Below are 15,561 nucleotides of genomic sequence, written 5' to 3' on the forward strand. Positions count from 1 at the left end.
GATATGAAGGGAAGTCCAAAAAATTTTACTCAAGACTTTCCAGATCACAGGAGCCCTGTACTCCTAATGCTTGCAATGTGGAAGAGATGACTTGTGATAGGGATGGGAATGAGGGAAAGAATGGAGGAAAAGAGATGACATGCTACAAAGGCAAAATTAAGATGATATAGCAACTTGTCTGGGGGAGGGAGAAAAATTAGAAATTGGAAATCTTATGTAAACAAATGCTGAAAGCTATCTTTACGTGTAACTGGAAAATAATAAAATACTTTTAAAAAAAAGGAAAAAAAGATGATATAGCAACTGATTAACTAGAAGGGGTGAGAGATATGGAAGATAACTGAGTTCATAAATATGGGAGATAGAGTAGTTGGTACAACAGGATTAAATAGGATATTTAGGCACAAGAAACACAAATACACAGACATCTATAGGATGTACATATACGTGAACCGGAATAAATAGATAGAATGGGAGGAATATGTTTAGGTGGGGAGACAAAGAGCTTGGTTTTTGACCGAATAAGTTTGAGATGCTGGCCTATATGAATGTCTAATAACCTGCGGGATGGAGGTGGAAGGCTGGGGCCCAGAAGAGATGTCAGGGGTACAAATAAAGATTTTGGAGTCATCTAAGTAGGCATGGTACTTGAATCTGTGAGTGAGATTGTCAAGGGACAGATGTAGAAACAGGAGAGAAAGCCAGCAATAGACCCTTGTGGAACACACATCTTAGAGGGTCAAGAAGAGGCAGCAAGGGGGCGGCTAGGTGGCGCAGTGGATAAAGCACCGGCCCTGGAATCAGGAGTACCTGAGTTCAAATCCGGCCTCAGACACTTGACACTTACTAGCTGTGTGACCCTGGGCAAGTCACTTAACCCCCATTGCCCTGCAAAAAAAAAAAAAAAAAAAAAAAAAAAGAGGCAGCAAGTGAGAGGGATCATTAGGTAGAAAGACTAGCACTTGGCAAGGTAGTGGTAGAAGAGTAGAAGATGACCCCAAGTTTGTGAGTCTGAGTAACTAGGAGGATGGTGGTCCCCTTAACTGCATTACAGAAGTTAGGAAGAGGAGAGGGTTAGGGAGGAGAGATAATTGGTTCAGCTTTGGATATGTTAATTTGGATTTCTGTGGGATCCAGTTTGATGTGTTTAGTAGACAGCTGGAGATGTGAGGTGGTGATCAGGAAAGGTTAGGGTTGTATAAACAGATGTGAGAATCATCTTCATAGAGATGATGGTAATTGAATCTATTGGAAAAGAGAGGACTCAGCACAGACTAGGGTTAGTGGGTGTGGCCTGGATGAAGATCCAGCAGATAACACTGAGAAAGGAGTGGTCCTACAGGTAAGGGAGGAGAACCAGGAGTGAGGGATGTCACAAAAACAAAGAAAATGTTAAGGAGAACAAAGAACTATGTCATTAGATGTGTCAATTCAAAGCTCACTGGTAACTGGGGAGGGCAGTTTCAGTTGAATGATGAGGTCAGAAATTAGAATGAGAGACAAAGGAAGTGGAGGCTGTCCATCCACTGCAGACAACCTTCTCAAGGAGATTAGCCACAAAAGGAAGAGGAGACAATGACAACTAGCAGGGATGGAAGAGACAGAGGCATGATTGTAGGCAGTAGATAAGAGAGGATCCATGAGTGAAAACAATAGAGGGGACAGTCTTCTGGAGAAGGTGGGATGGAATGGGATCACTTGTCTATATAGATAGGCTTGCTTTGGCAAGGAAAAGGGTCACCTCTTCATGGGAGACAGGGTAAAGGTGAAAATAGTGGAGAAAGGCGTTTGAGTGACATGAGATGGAGAGAAAAGAAATCTCATACAATAGCCTCTGTTGTTTTTTTTTCAGTGAAAGATGAGGCCTCTTCAGGGCAGCTATTGTAGTGGATAGAGCACCTGCCCTGGAGTCAGGAGGACCTGAGTTCAAATCCGACCTCAGAAACTTAACACTTACTAGCTGTGTGACTCTGGGCAAGTCACTTAACCCCAATTGCCTCACCCAAAAAAAAAAAAAAAAAAGGAAAAAAAAGATGAGGTCCTTGACTCTCAGCTTAGAGAGTGGAGGGGAGAAGGTGCTATGGGAGATTTGAGGAGGGATGAAAAGGTTTGGAACAGATGATTTGGTGAGTGGGATAGTGAATCAATTAAGGAAGTGTAAAAGGATTGCCTTGCTTCAGTGAGGGCCCAGTAAGAGAGATTATATAACATCATTTTGCAAAGGATTAAGTCGGCATGGTTTCATAACTACTTGTTGGAGATGCTACAGAAGATTTCTCATTCAATAGGATCATAGAATTTAGAGCTTAAAGGGAACTTGGGTTCAGTGAAATTTTATAGATGGCCTTGGAGACCCCACTCTATATGATCCTATGAAGAACATGGGGTTCTGACAGATAAGTGATTTAGCCATGGTTATCCAAGTTATGAGGGAGTCAAAGGGCCTTCATTCAAATCTCAGTTCTGCTTACAACTCATTAAGTGTTTATTTAATTGAATTAACATTTTACATCCCTATCTGGTCATCATAACCTCATGGTGAAGAATTATGAATACACTAGAGAGGACAGAGACGAGGCTTTGTCTTGATGCATAGACCAGGCCTGGGGCCGTGGGCCTAGGTGCTGAGTATCCCATCTATGTGTATCACAGGTATTTTGCCCGGGGATTCTGTCACCGAGGACAGAATTGCCCCTTTTCTCATGACAGACACTTACTGCCAGTCTGCAAATACTTTCAGCAGGGGTTCTGTTTTCGTGGAAATGATTGCAGGTAAGAGCTGCCCCACCACCACCAGGCCCATTCTTTCCTGTCTATTGTGTAGCCTGACCCAGTGAAGAGGGGGGGGTTGGGGCTGGGGAGACTAGATACCCAGTTTTCCTCCAAAGGTCATCCTAAGCATTTAGAAAAAGCGGCCCCGGGGGCAGCTAGGTGGCGCAGTGGATAGAGCACTGGCCCTGGATTCAGGACTACCTGAGTTCAAATCCAGCCTCAGACACTTGACGCTTACTAGCTGTGTGACCTTGGGCAAGTCACTTAACCCCCATTGCTCCACAAAAAAAAAAAAAGAAAAGAAAAAGCTGTCCCTCTCCACCTTTCCCCAGTGGGCCTCAACCCATGCCCACCATGTCTAGAATTCCCTTTTCCTCCCCTAGGTATCAGCACACCCAGGCTCCAGACTCCTCAGAAGGCACCACAGAACCTCCCCGGCTCCTGGCTGAGTTGAGCTCAGCCTCTGAGCTGGCCCCTCTGCATTCAGTGCCTGAGAATCTTAGCCCACCATGTGCCCCACATGATGGGGGGTCTGGTATAAGATATCTGGGCACAACAGAGGTGGCTGACCCTCTGGACGTACTGTGTGAGTTAACAAAAAGCACCAGGGTGGCTGGGAAAGGGGAAATGGGACTTTGGTCAGCCAGGATTGTGCTCCATTCCTCAGGCTAAAAGGGGAGGGCTTGACCCACCTTTACCCTCCTGAAGCCAGTCTCTTCTTGTAGTAGGTAATCTAAATCTGAATTTTCCCCTGGAGCCTGGTCCCCAGCCCAATCCCAGGCCAGCACCACATCTGGACTCCTTCCAAGAGCAGAATGTTTCCAGTCTCCCAGAAACTTCAGACCTAATGGTAGGATTAAAATAGAAGGTGGAGAAAGTGGGGGAAAGGAGTACAGGAGTCAGTACTAATGGGGGCCTCAGTGGTTCCCAGTTGTCCTGGGCTGGGGGAAGGAAGGGAAAGGAACTCTATAGCTCGGCTCCTTGGAGAGGTCAGTGAGAAGGTGGCCAGGCAGGGTAGGATGGTAGGTGGGCTGACCATGGGCTGTGGGCCTTGTAAAACTAGGAGAAGAGCCAGGATGTGGTGTGTGGCATCTGTATGGAGAAGGTTTGGGACAAACCCCCAGAAGATCGGTGGTTTGCTATTCTGCCCAACTGTTCCCATGCCTACTGTGTGAACTGTCTCCGCACCTGGCGCCAGAGCTGGGGAAACTGCCCTCTGAATATCATCAAGTGAGTGTCATGGCAGTGGAGGGGGTGGGGCGGGGCGGGTGGTAGTGGGGGGATGATGAGCAGGGGAGGACAGATATTAGGGCAGAGCCTGAAAGAAGAACATGTTGAGCTAGAGAAAGAACACAGGGGCACGAATATGAGAAATGCTGTGGGGGAGGAATCTGAGAAAGGGGCTTTAGGGTACTATTCTGCACACCCCCAAGACACTCTCCCCACCTTGGCAGGGCCTGTCCAGAGTGTCGAGTCCGTTCCAACTATTTTGTGCCCTCTAAGTTCTGGGTAAGCAAGGGGCCTGAGAAGGAGCAACTCATCAAGGACTTCAAAGATCAAAAAAGGTGAGATGGGTCATTGATAAAGCTATTTTTTTTTTTTTTTTGCTGGGCAATGAAGGTTAAGTGACTTGCCCAGAGTCACACAGCTATTAAGTGTCATGTGTCTAAGGTCAGTTTTGAACTCAGGTCATCCTGAATCCAGGGCAGGTGCTTTATTCACTGTACCACCTAGCTGCCCCCAATAAAGTTTTTTAAAACAAAAACAATATCAGTACTTACATTTTTGCTTTAAGGTTTGTAAAGTACTTTACATATGTTAACCCAGTAATCCTGGGAAGGTAGGTGCTATTATTATCCCCTCGCCTTTTTTTTTTTTTTTTCAGATGAGGCACAGAGAGATTAAATAACCTGCCCAGGGTCACACAGCTAGGGAGTGTTTGAGGCAGGATTTGAACATGGGTCTTCCTGACTTGACCTGACTTTGGGCCCTACACTATAGCCACTGTGCCACCTGGTTGCCTTTCTTTATAGATCAGTGATCTATCGTGGCTTAGATTTCCTTGGAGTAGAAGTATCAATATTGAGACTCTGGAGACCAGGGTTCTAGGCCTGCCTCTGTCTCTAATTTTCTGGGTACTCCCTACCTCTCTGGACTCCAGTTTATTCCCCTTTAAAATAAGGGCTAGGGGCAGCTGGGTGGCGCAGTGGATAGAGCGCCGGCCCTGGAGTCGGGAGGACCTGAGTTCAAATTCGGCCTTGGACACTTAACACTTACTGGCTGTGTGACTCTGGGCAAGTCACTTAGCCCCAGTTGCCTCACTTAAAAAAAAAAATAAGGGCTAGAAGTTCTCTAAGGTTTCTTCTAGCTCTGGCATTATGGGGCAGCTAGGTGGCACTGGCCCTGAAGTCATGAGGACCTGAGTTCAAATCTCACCTCAGATACTTACTAGCTGTGTGACCCTGGGCAAGTCACTTAACCCCAAATGCCTTAAACATCCACAGCCATCTTCAGGCTCTATATCTTGATATGTATCTTACCACTGGACCCAGATGGCTCTGGAGGAGCTAGTGAGGTTGGTGACCTTGCACAGCCCTCCCTCACCTAAATCCAATTCACTGCAAGTCATGACATCATGTTAAGTGACAGATGATTTGGAGCAGGAAAGAGTCAGCTCAGAGAGGCCACAGGATGAAAAGATAGCACTGGAGCTGAACCCTGAGCGCTGTCCTTCTAGAAATTCTGGGTTTGATTCTATCCCCATTGTTGCCACCAGGTGGCAGTCTTCCCCAGTCTAGTAACCTTTACCTCACATCTAACCTGTTGTTAAATCTTATCATTTTCCACCTCTGTGGCACCTTTCTTTTCTGTCCCCGTCTCTAACTGCCCCAGCCTCATTCCAGCTTCATTGCCCAGGCTGTGGTAACGGACTTTTGCTGGTCTTGCTGCCTCCAAATCTCCCTTACATACACTGCTGCCTGGTTAATCTTCCTAGGGAAAGACCAGTTCTGACATGTCTTCTCCCTGTTCAGAAGCCCCTGCTGGTTCCACAGTGCCCTCCCAGCTCAGGTCCTGGAGTGAGGCATCACTGTGCTAATAACAATACAAAGATGAAGAAGTGGCCCTGCCCTGGAGGAGCTAACAACCTCCTGGGGGCTCTCCATTCTTTATTCTTACCTCTTCTGATAACGCTTCCCATCTCCAGCACCCGAAAGAACAGGTCTGCTTATTGTTCTGCAAGGATCCCCTGTTCTAGTTCACCCTGGAGCCTCTGTTCAGCCTATTTAGTGACTGATGACTTTTACCCTGTACCCCTTTTGTGCCCTACTCCTGTGTAACTCTTCCTCAAGGTTCAGCTCCAGTGCTATCTTTTCATCCTGTGGTCTCTCTGAGATGACCCTTTCCCTGCTAAATCATCTGTCACTTAACCTGAGCTCCCCATGCACCTTGGAGGTAGCAAAGTCTCCCCCTTCACTGTTTCTCCTTCCCCCTTTTCTCTCCTTCTCCCTCATAATATACTCCCTCATACACTCTCTAGAGCTTTTTAAAATTAAAAAAAAATTTTTTTGCAGGGAAATGAGGGTTAAGTGACTTGCCCAGAGTCACACAACTAGTAAGTGTCAAATGTCTCTGAGGCTGCATTTGAACTCAGGTCCTCCTGAATCCAGGGCCAGTGCTTTATCCACTGTACCACCTAGCTGCCCCCTTACACACTCTCTAATGCACTTTCTTTCTCATACACACACACTTACACTCTCTCTCACATACTCTCATATATACATACTCAGGGGACAGCTAGGTGACACAGTGGATAAAGTACCAGCCCTAGATTCAGAAGGACCTGAGTTCAAATCCGGCCTCAGACACTTGACACTTACTAGCTGTGTGACCTTGGGAAAGTCACTTTAACCCTCACTGCCCTGCCAAAAACAAAAACAAAAAATGAACAAACATATACATACTCAGAATCTACTTTCTAGTCACAGCTGAGAGACAGTTTTAAACATTGCATTTCATAAGAGACTCGATGGTGCTGGGACTTCAGAGCTCTAAGCTCTATGGGGCGCCCCTGGAATGGGATTTTTTTTTTTTTAGTGAGGCAATTGGGGTTAAGTGACTTGCCCAGGGTCACACAGCTAGTACGTGTTATGTGTCTGAGGCTGGATTTGAACTCAGGTCCTCCTGAATCCAGGGCCAGTGCTCTATCCACTGCGCCATCTAGCTGCCCCTGGAATGGGATTTTTAAAACTTGCTTTCACAGGAGCTGTTGGGGTTGAAACTGACACAGTTCGGGGCAGCTAGGTGGCACAGTGGATAGAGCACTGGCCCTGGATTCAGGAGGACCTGAGTTCAAATTCGGCCTCAGACACTTAATACTTACTAGCTGTGTGACCCTGGGCAAGGCACTTAACACCAATTGCCTCGCTTAAAAAAAAAAAAAGAAACTGACACAGCTCCTTTCCTTTCTGACCCTGCCTCTGTCCTCTTCCCCAATTCATGCCCTCCTGCAGCCAGATCTGTTGTAAGTTCTTCATCAAAGGGAGAGGCCGATGTCCTTTTAGATCTGACTGCATCTACCTGCACCAGTTTCCTGACTTCTGGCCAAAGAATTGGGATTTTGTGAGTAGGCTGGGTCAGGGAAAAGGGATTTGGAGGGTGGAGATTGGTTGTTGATAATGGGATGCCTGGGTCAACTCCGTTCAGTCTCCTCCCCCAGGTTTTGACTTCCAGTGAACCATCAGACAACTCGGATGAGGAAGATGAGAAAGAAATCTATTTCTTTGACCATATCATCAGCATGTCCATACCGATGAAGAAATTAACCTACTTCAAATCTGTCGATTCTGATGACTCCTGTGGGGCTTGTAAAGCAGGAGCCTTAAATAGCTGTGTACTATAGGTAATAGTTTACATGGAAAGAAGCCATCTACTCCATGCTCTGCATTAATGGCACATTTGGAGATGGGACAGTGCAGGAGAGATGAATGGCTGGATCTTGTGCCATGAGGAAGGTCCCCATCCCTTTCTGTTCTCCTTGGGCCTTAGGGTTTTTTTTTAACTTTTTATATGATGATTCTGAAACAAATTAAACTAGTTTAAATCACTCGAGCTGATGTCTGTCATCTGTTTAGCTTAGCTGACTCCTCATGAGATATAGTGCCAAGCCTTCAACAAAGGTCAGGAAGGTAAACTGGATGTATTTGTGTGTTCTTAGCTATCTCTCCACTAGGTGACACCTCATCCTTGTTTTTCCTCAGACTCCTTCCTCCTCTCCAGCCTCTATCAAAAATATCCGGGGCAGCTAGGTGGCTCAGTGGATAAAGCACCGCCCTGGATTCAGGAGGACCTGAGTTCAAATCCAGCCTCAGACACTTGACACTCATTAGCTGTGTGACCCTGGACAAGTCACTTAACCCTCATTGCCCTGCCCACCCAAGGGGGGAAGAAAAAAAAAAAAAAATATATATATATATATATATATATATATATATATATATATATATATCCTTAGGAAAGGCACTGTAGGGACAACTAGGTGGTTCAGTGACCCTGGAATCAGGAGAACCCGAGTTTAAATCTGGCTTCGGACACTTACTAGCTGTGTGTCCCTGCGCAAGTCATTTAATCCTAACTGCCTTTAAAAAAAAAAGGCAAAGCATTGTGGGATCTGGTAAAATGAGCAAAGAACTGGAGGTCTCAGGAGGAGGCCCCCCGCCTTGGGTCTGTGTTCTGCTTCTGCCACTGTATGATCTTGGTTAAATCACTTGCCTTCAGAGACTCTTTGCCCATCTGAGAAATGGGAATGTTATCCAAACTACCTCTACCTACCCCTACTTTTTTTTGACGGTCAGTGAGATAATTTATACTAAAGTCTTTTTATCACTACAATCGCACATTTATATGGTGCTTTGATAGCAGAAGCTAATTCACACGAAAGGGAGGACAACTGACCCTGACCTTTCTCAGGAATCACAACAGGACTTTTTGCTGTATGGTCATCATGCCTTGGCCAGTAACATATATGTCTTTTTTTTTACTCCTTCCAGGCACCAAGGTATATTCAGGCAGGAAGGGTAGGAAGACAGGGTAAAGTCTCTGACACCAACAACCCCAAACATGTACTAGGTACCCTGCTAGCCAGCAATAGCATGGGATTCATTTGATGATCTTAACATTAGCCAAGGAGACAGATGTAGTAGATGGTAAAAATCTTCTCATTTTACAAATAAGGACACTTGAGCTCAGAGAAGTTACAAGAGAAGTTCACTGTCTACTGGCTCCTGAGTGGCAGAACGCAGTTCAAAATCATATCCAAATCCACTGCTCTTCTCAGAGTGCTGTTCTTTTTTCTTTATCATAAAAATATTTTATTATTTCCCAGTTACATGTAGAGATAGTTTTCAACATTTGTTTTTATAAGATTTCTAGTTTCAAATTTTTCTCCCTCCTCCCTCCCCAAGACAGCAAGCAATCTGATATAGGTTATATATGTACAATCACATTAAACATATTACTGCATTAGTCATGCTGTGAAAAGAATCAGAGCAAAAGGGAAAAAACTCAAAAAAGAAAAACAGAAAAAGTAGAAATAGCATGGTTCAATCTGCATCTAGATTCCACAGTTCTTTTTTTCTGGATTTGGAGAGCATTTTCCATCATGAGTCCTTTGGAACTATCTTGGACCATTGTATTGCTGAGAAGAGTCAAGTCTATCACAGTTAATCAACACACAATGTTGTCCTGGTTCTGCTCATCTCACTCAGCATCAGTTCATGTGAGTCCTTCCAGGTTTCTCTGAAATTCACCTGCTCATCATTTCTTACAGCACAATAGTATTCCATTACATTCGTATACCACAACTTGTTCAGCCATTCCCCAATTGATGAGCATCCCCTCAATTTCCAATTCCTTGCCACCAACAAAAAGAGTAGCTATAAATATTTTTGTACATGTGGGTCCTTTTCCCTTTTTTATGATCTCTTTGGGGAAAAGACCTAATAGTGGTATTGCTGGGTCAAAGGGTATGCACAGCTTTATAGCCCTTTGGGCATAGTTCCAAATTGCACTCCAGAATGGCTGGATCAGTTTACAGCTCCACCAACAATGCATTAGTGTTCCAATTTTTCCACAGCTTCTCCAACATTTATTATTTTCCTTTTTTGTCATATTAGCCAATCTGAGAGGTGTGAGGTGGTACCTCAGAGTTGTTTTAATTTGCATTTCTCTAATCAGTAGAGATTTAGAGCATTTTTCATATGGCAATAGATAGCTTTGATTTCTTCAGAAAACTGCCTGTTCATATACTTTGACCATTTCTCAATTGGGGAATGACTTGGATTTTTATAAATTTGATTTAGTTCCCTATATATTTTAGAAATGAGGCCTTTATCAGAAATACTGGCTATAAAAATTATTTCCCAGTTTTCTGCCTCCCTTCTAATCTTGGATGCATTGCTTCTGTTTGTACAAAAACTTTTTTTTTAATAAAGTATTTTATTTTTTTCCTGTTACATGTAAAGATAGTTCTCAACTTTTGTTTATACAAGCTTTCCAATTTCAGATTTTTCTCCCTCCCTCCCCCCTCCCCTAGACAGCAGGTAATCTGATATAGGTTTTATATATATATATATATATATATATATATACACACACATAATAACAATAAACATTTCTGCATTAGTCATGTTATAAGAGAAAAGTCAGAGCAATGACAAAAAACCTCAAAATAGAAAAACAACAGCACCAAAAACAAAAGAAATATTATAGTTCATTCAGCATCTATACTCCACAGTTTTGTTTTGTTTTTTTCCCCTGGATTTGGAGATCCTCTTCTATCATGAGTTCCCTGGAACTCTTCTGTATCATTGCACTGGTGAGAAGAATATAGTCCATCACAGTAGATCAACACACAGTGTTGATGATACTGTGTACAATGTTCTTCTGGTTCTGCTCATCTCACTCATCATCAGCCCACGCAAGACCCTCCAGGTTTCTCTGAACTCCTCCTGCTCATCTTTTCTTACAGCACAATAGTATTCCATTGCATTCATATACCACAACTTGTCCAGCCATTCCCCAATTGATGGGCATCCCCTCAACTTCCAATTCCTTGCCACCACGTAAAGAGCAGCTATAAATATTTTTGTACATGTGGGTCCCTCTCCCCTTTCCATGATCTCTTTGGGAAAAAGACCCAAAAGTGGTATTGCTGGGTCAAAGGGTATGCACAGCTTTATCGCCCTTTGGGCATAATTCCAAATTGCTCTCCAGAATGGTTGGATCAGTTCACAGCTCCACCAACAATGCATTAGTGTTCCAATTTTTCCACAGCTTCTCCAACATTTATTATTTTCCTTTTTTGTCATTTTAGCCAACCTGATAGGTGTCAGGTGGTACCTCAGAGTTGTTTTAATTTGCATCTCTCTAATCATTAGAGATTTAGAGCATTTTTTCATATGGGAATAGATAGCTTTGGTTTCTTCATCAGAAAACTGCCTGTTCATATGCTTTGACCATTTCTCAATTGGGGAATGACTTGGATTCTTATAAATTTGATTTAGTTCCCTATATATTTTAGAGATGAGGCCTTTATCAGAAGTACTGGCCATAAAAATTGTTTCCCAGCTTTCTGCCTCCCTTCTAATTTTGGATGCATTGCTTCTTTTTGTACAAAAACTTTTTAATTTAATGTAATCAAAATCATTTTGCATTTCATAATATTCTCTATCTCTTGTTTGGTCATAAACTGTTCTCCTTTCCATAAATCTGAGAGGTAAACCCTTCCTCTCTTAATTTACCTATGGTATCACCTTTTATGTCTAAATCATGTACCCATTTTGATCTTATTTTAGTATAAGGTGTAAAATATTGGTCTATACCTAGTTTCTGCCATATTATTTTCCAGTTTTCCCAGCAGTTTTTGTCAAATGTGCTGTTTATTCTTAACTGTCACCTCCAGGGCTGTGGCATGAAGCCTAAGAAGCAATGTCTCCTGAACTTGACTGAATGATTAGAAATTCCCTTCCCTGATTTAAGCAAACCTGATTACAGCCACATGTGGCAATCCTCACTCTGAAATGAATCAAGTAGGAGATGATTCTAAACGTCTTAATGAGATTCCTTTCTTGAAAACTCTTAGTCCACTCCAAAAAACTTCAAGAACACGCTGTAGTATCAAGTGAGGAGTGTCCACAGTGAGATGACTGTGTAGGTGTTACTATGGGAAGCTGGAAGTCTAAACAGACTCCAATCCAGTTCTGGATCTGTAATGTGGAGTAGAGAAGCAAAGGCATTGGTTTAGGACAGCCTCCCTGTCACAGGACATCAGTGGGGCAGCTACCAGAGTGCTTGAGGGCAGGGGGGAGGGAGGAGGGGGAGAGAGGAGAGTTGTGTGTGTACACACACCTAATCTCATTGCTTGATTGCAATGGCCTACAGTGCCTATTTTCCTCCATCCATGCTTCTCATCCTCTAAAATTCTTTTCTATGTTCTTCTAATACGGGATCTAACCCATGCTGGAGGCCTTCCTCTGGGTTTTTTAATATTTTTTGGACTCCAGTGTAATACTTGGCATAAGAAAGTTAGGAGGGCAAGAAGGATGCCCAAGCATGGGCAAACAGGGGCAAAGGGGATTTCTCAGTTTTCCCAGCTCCTGATGGGGCTCAGGGGGCCTCTGGATGGAGGCAAGGAAGTTGTCTTCCCCCACCCCTCAGCACTCCCTGAGGATCCAAAGGAGCCAGTACCAGATAATCCCCGAGGCTTTCAGGCCAAGAGAAATCCCTATATAATAAACCAGGAAGAAGTTAGCCCAGGCTTCTTCCCTTAAAGATACAGAAAAGCGACTTCCAGCTCTACCTTGGGTGAACACCTAAGGGAATAACTTTTGGGGGCCAAAGGGCAGCAGTTAAAGATACACAAATTCTCTCTACCAACTCATAACTAAAACTATCAGAAATAACCAGAAGAGCTGCGAAGTCTGCTCCATTTCCTTAAATGTTTGTTGACCATCTCTCCCCTACTCTTTAAAATTTGCCTCCAAAATTTAAGATATCCTAAACAACTTCACTTGTACAGCAAAGGTAGAATAAATAAGATATAATTAAAGCATCCTTTTCATTGGTCTAACCCTGCACTTGTGTGGGGGGGCCGCCCCAATTTCCTTTGTATCAGGTGCCACTAACTATGGCCTTGTCCTTTCTACACTCCACAATTTTCTTTCTCTATTGGAAGCCACTTGTAGAAGGGCTTCTTGGACCCTGGGAGGGACACTGTAATTCTGCAAGAGCTTCTCATTCCAGTGTCCACAGCTTTGGTGCTTGGCTCTTTGGCCCATGGTGGGCTATACCAGGATCCCTTCTTGACCCGGTTTATTTCCTCCTGTTCCCAACCCTGTCCTTATAGTACCTTTCTTCTTCTAGAACTATATTCATTCCTGCTAAGTTATTAGCAGTTGTCATGTAGTGAGAATGCTGGACTAGATGTCAGAAATCCTGAATGCCAGGGTTGGCTCTGCCACTTAATACAAGTTAACTAGTCAGAGAGAAGGGAAGAGACACCTATTATGGATATCCATCAACCTACTTTATGTCAGGCACTGTGCTAAGCACTTTGCAAATGTTATTCATTTGATCCCTACAACAACCCTTTAAGGTAGGTGCTATCCCCTTTCTACAGTTGAGAAAATTGAGGCAGAGGCAAACTGACTTGCCCAGGATCACATAGCTAGTGAGTATCTAAAGTCGGATTTGAACTCGGGTTTTCCTGATTTCAAGCCCAGTGTTATCCACCAGCTGCCTATAGATAAAGAATGGGAGAGTGTTAGAGATTAGTTAGGCTTAGACTTTCATTTTATGGATGTGGAAACTAAACTCTGGAGAAGCATGTTAATTTTCCCGTGGTCCACAGTAAGTGGCAAGTGACCCCAATTCTCTTCATTCCCCATTTAATACTTTCTATTTCTCCATATTCCCTCTCTGGCCTTCAGTTTCTCCATCTTTGATATGAGGATAAAACCTGTCCAACCTTCTTTGTAAGGATGCTGTGAAGCTTGAAGTAAGACGTTAGCAGATGTGGAAGCACACTATAAACTTTCTTTTCTTTTCTTTTCTTTTTTGGTGAGGCAATTGGGCTTAAGTGACTTGCCCAGGGTCACACAGCTAGTAAGTGTCAAGTGTCTGAGGCCAGGTTTGAACTCAGGTCCTCCTGAATCCAGGGCCGGTGCTCTATCCACTGTGCCACCTAGCTTCCCCTCACTATAAACTTTAAATTCTTGGGTCCTCTATATACACACCTATACAACTATTTAAATACCTGAAATAAAAAAAAAAAGATAGGCAGCTAGGTGGCACAGTGGAAAGAGTGCCAGACCTGGAGTCCGAAAGAGTCATTCTCTTGAGTTCAAACCCAGCCTCAGCTGCTTCCTAGCTGTGTGACCTGGGCAAGTTACTTAACCCTCTTTGCCTCAGTTTCCTCATCTCTAAAATGTAAAATGAGCTGGAGAAGGAAACAGCAAACCACTCCAATGTCTTCCGCCAAGAAAACCACCCAAATATGGTCACAGAGTCAGACACGACTGAACAACATGAAGAAAACTGTATTACAGACACACACAGAGTTAAAAGAAGATACAAACTTATCCTTTGTGGGACTTCGGACAGAGCTACTGGATGGGTCCTCAAAGGCCTAGTATCACCCTGCCTGGGACTTCTCATTCCATGCCAAGCTTCAGCCACTGGGCCTGTTGACCAGTCTAGTAACACATATGCATGGATACTATCTCCCAGGATGTAGTTACAAAGATGCCACAGTAAGCCTTTCCCCCTCTCCTCACAGGACAAAGGCCTTGCAGGATAAAGGCCCCAACCAAATGACATTTCCCCCTCTACCTATGACTGGTAAATTCATATCTGTTCCCATGCAAGCATTGAAATTGAGCCAACTGTCATCTCCCGCTGTGTTATTATCTCCTTATTCCCTGGTCATCTTCCTCCTCTATTCTCCCTTTCCACAAATGTCTTTTCATCCTTGAACTTTGCATTCCACTCTTTCCATCTCAGATTTTTAAAGACCTGACTCTTAGTTACATTGGACCCCCTGGTCATCTTTCCATGTTCTGCAACACAGACAAGAGGGACCGGCATATTCTTTGCAGGCCAAGTCTAACCAAGCAGGTTGGCCACCATGACCCAAGAACCTTTCCAGGAATCATTCAACCCTGCACCGTGTTGCACTGATCTAGCAGCCACGAGATTACTCTCCCTCTAGTATACAGTACAAAGGAGTTCATTCAGACTCACTCCCCTTTCTCCACCAAGCCCTTCCTTTCATATTTGGGGACAACATGCTTGGGGACAAGTGCTTAAACACTTTAGGACTCTCAGTTCATCAGCCTCCTCAAAGCCCATGACCATGAATTCGGTCCATCGCAGCGTTGTAATGAGAAGAGAGCTGGACTAGACTAGAGTCGTCAGGAAGTCATGGGTTCCAATTCTTCCTGACATTTAGCAGTTTAAACCTCTCTATGACTCAGTTTCCTCCTTCTAGTCCCAAATCTGTGGAGAGGGAGCATACATGAGATCTCATCATCACCCATACCTGTTCTACCTGGAGAATTCTGATCTCTGAAATTCCCTTCTTTGATCATCTTCCGTCCGCCTCACCCTAAATCTAATCTTGCTTCTCCTTACGTCTTCTCTCACGTGGAGGAGCAAAGAGAACAGAAAAACCCCGCCTCCAACTAGACTCGCCTCTAGGAGGATGGAGCGCGCGGGAGCCACGGGGCCCGCCCC

Source organism: Dromiciops gliroides, chromosome 4, assembly GCF_019393635.1.
Source record: "Dromiciops gliroides isolate mDroGli1 chromosome 4, mDroGli1.pri, whole genome shotgun sequence".
Classification (NCBI taxonomy): domain Eukaryota; kingdom Metazoa; phylum Chordata; class Mammalia; order Microbiotheria; family Microbiotheriidae; genus Dromiciops; species Dromiciops gliroides.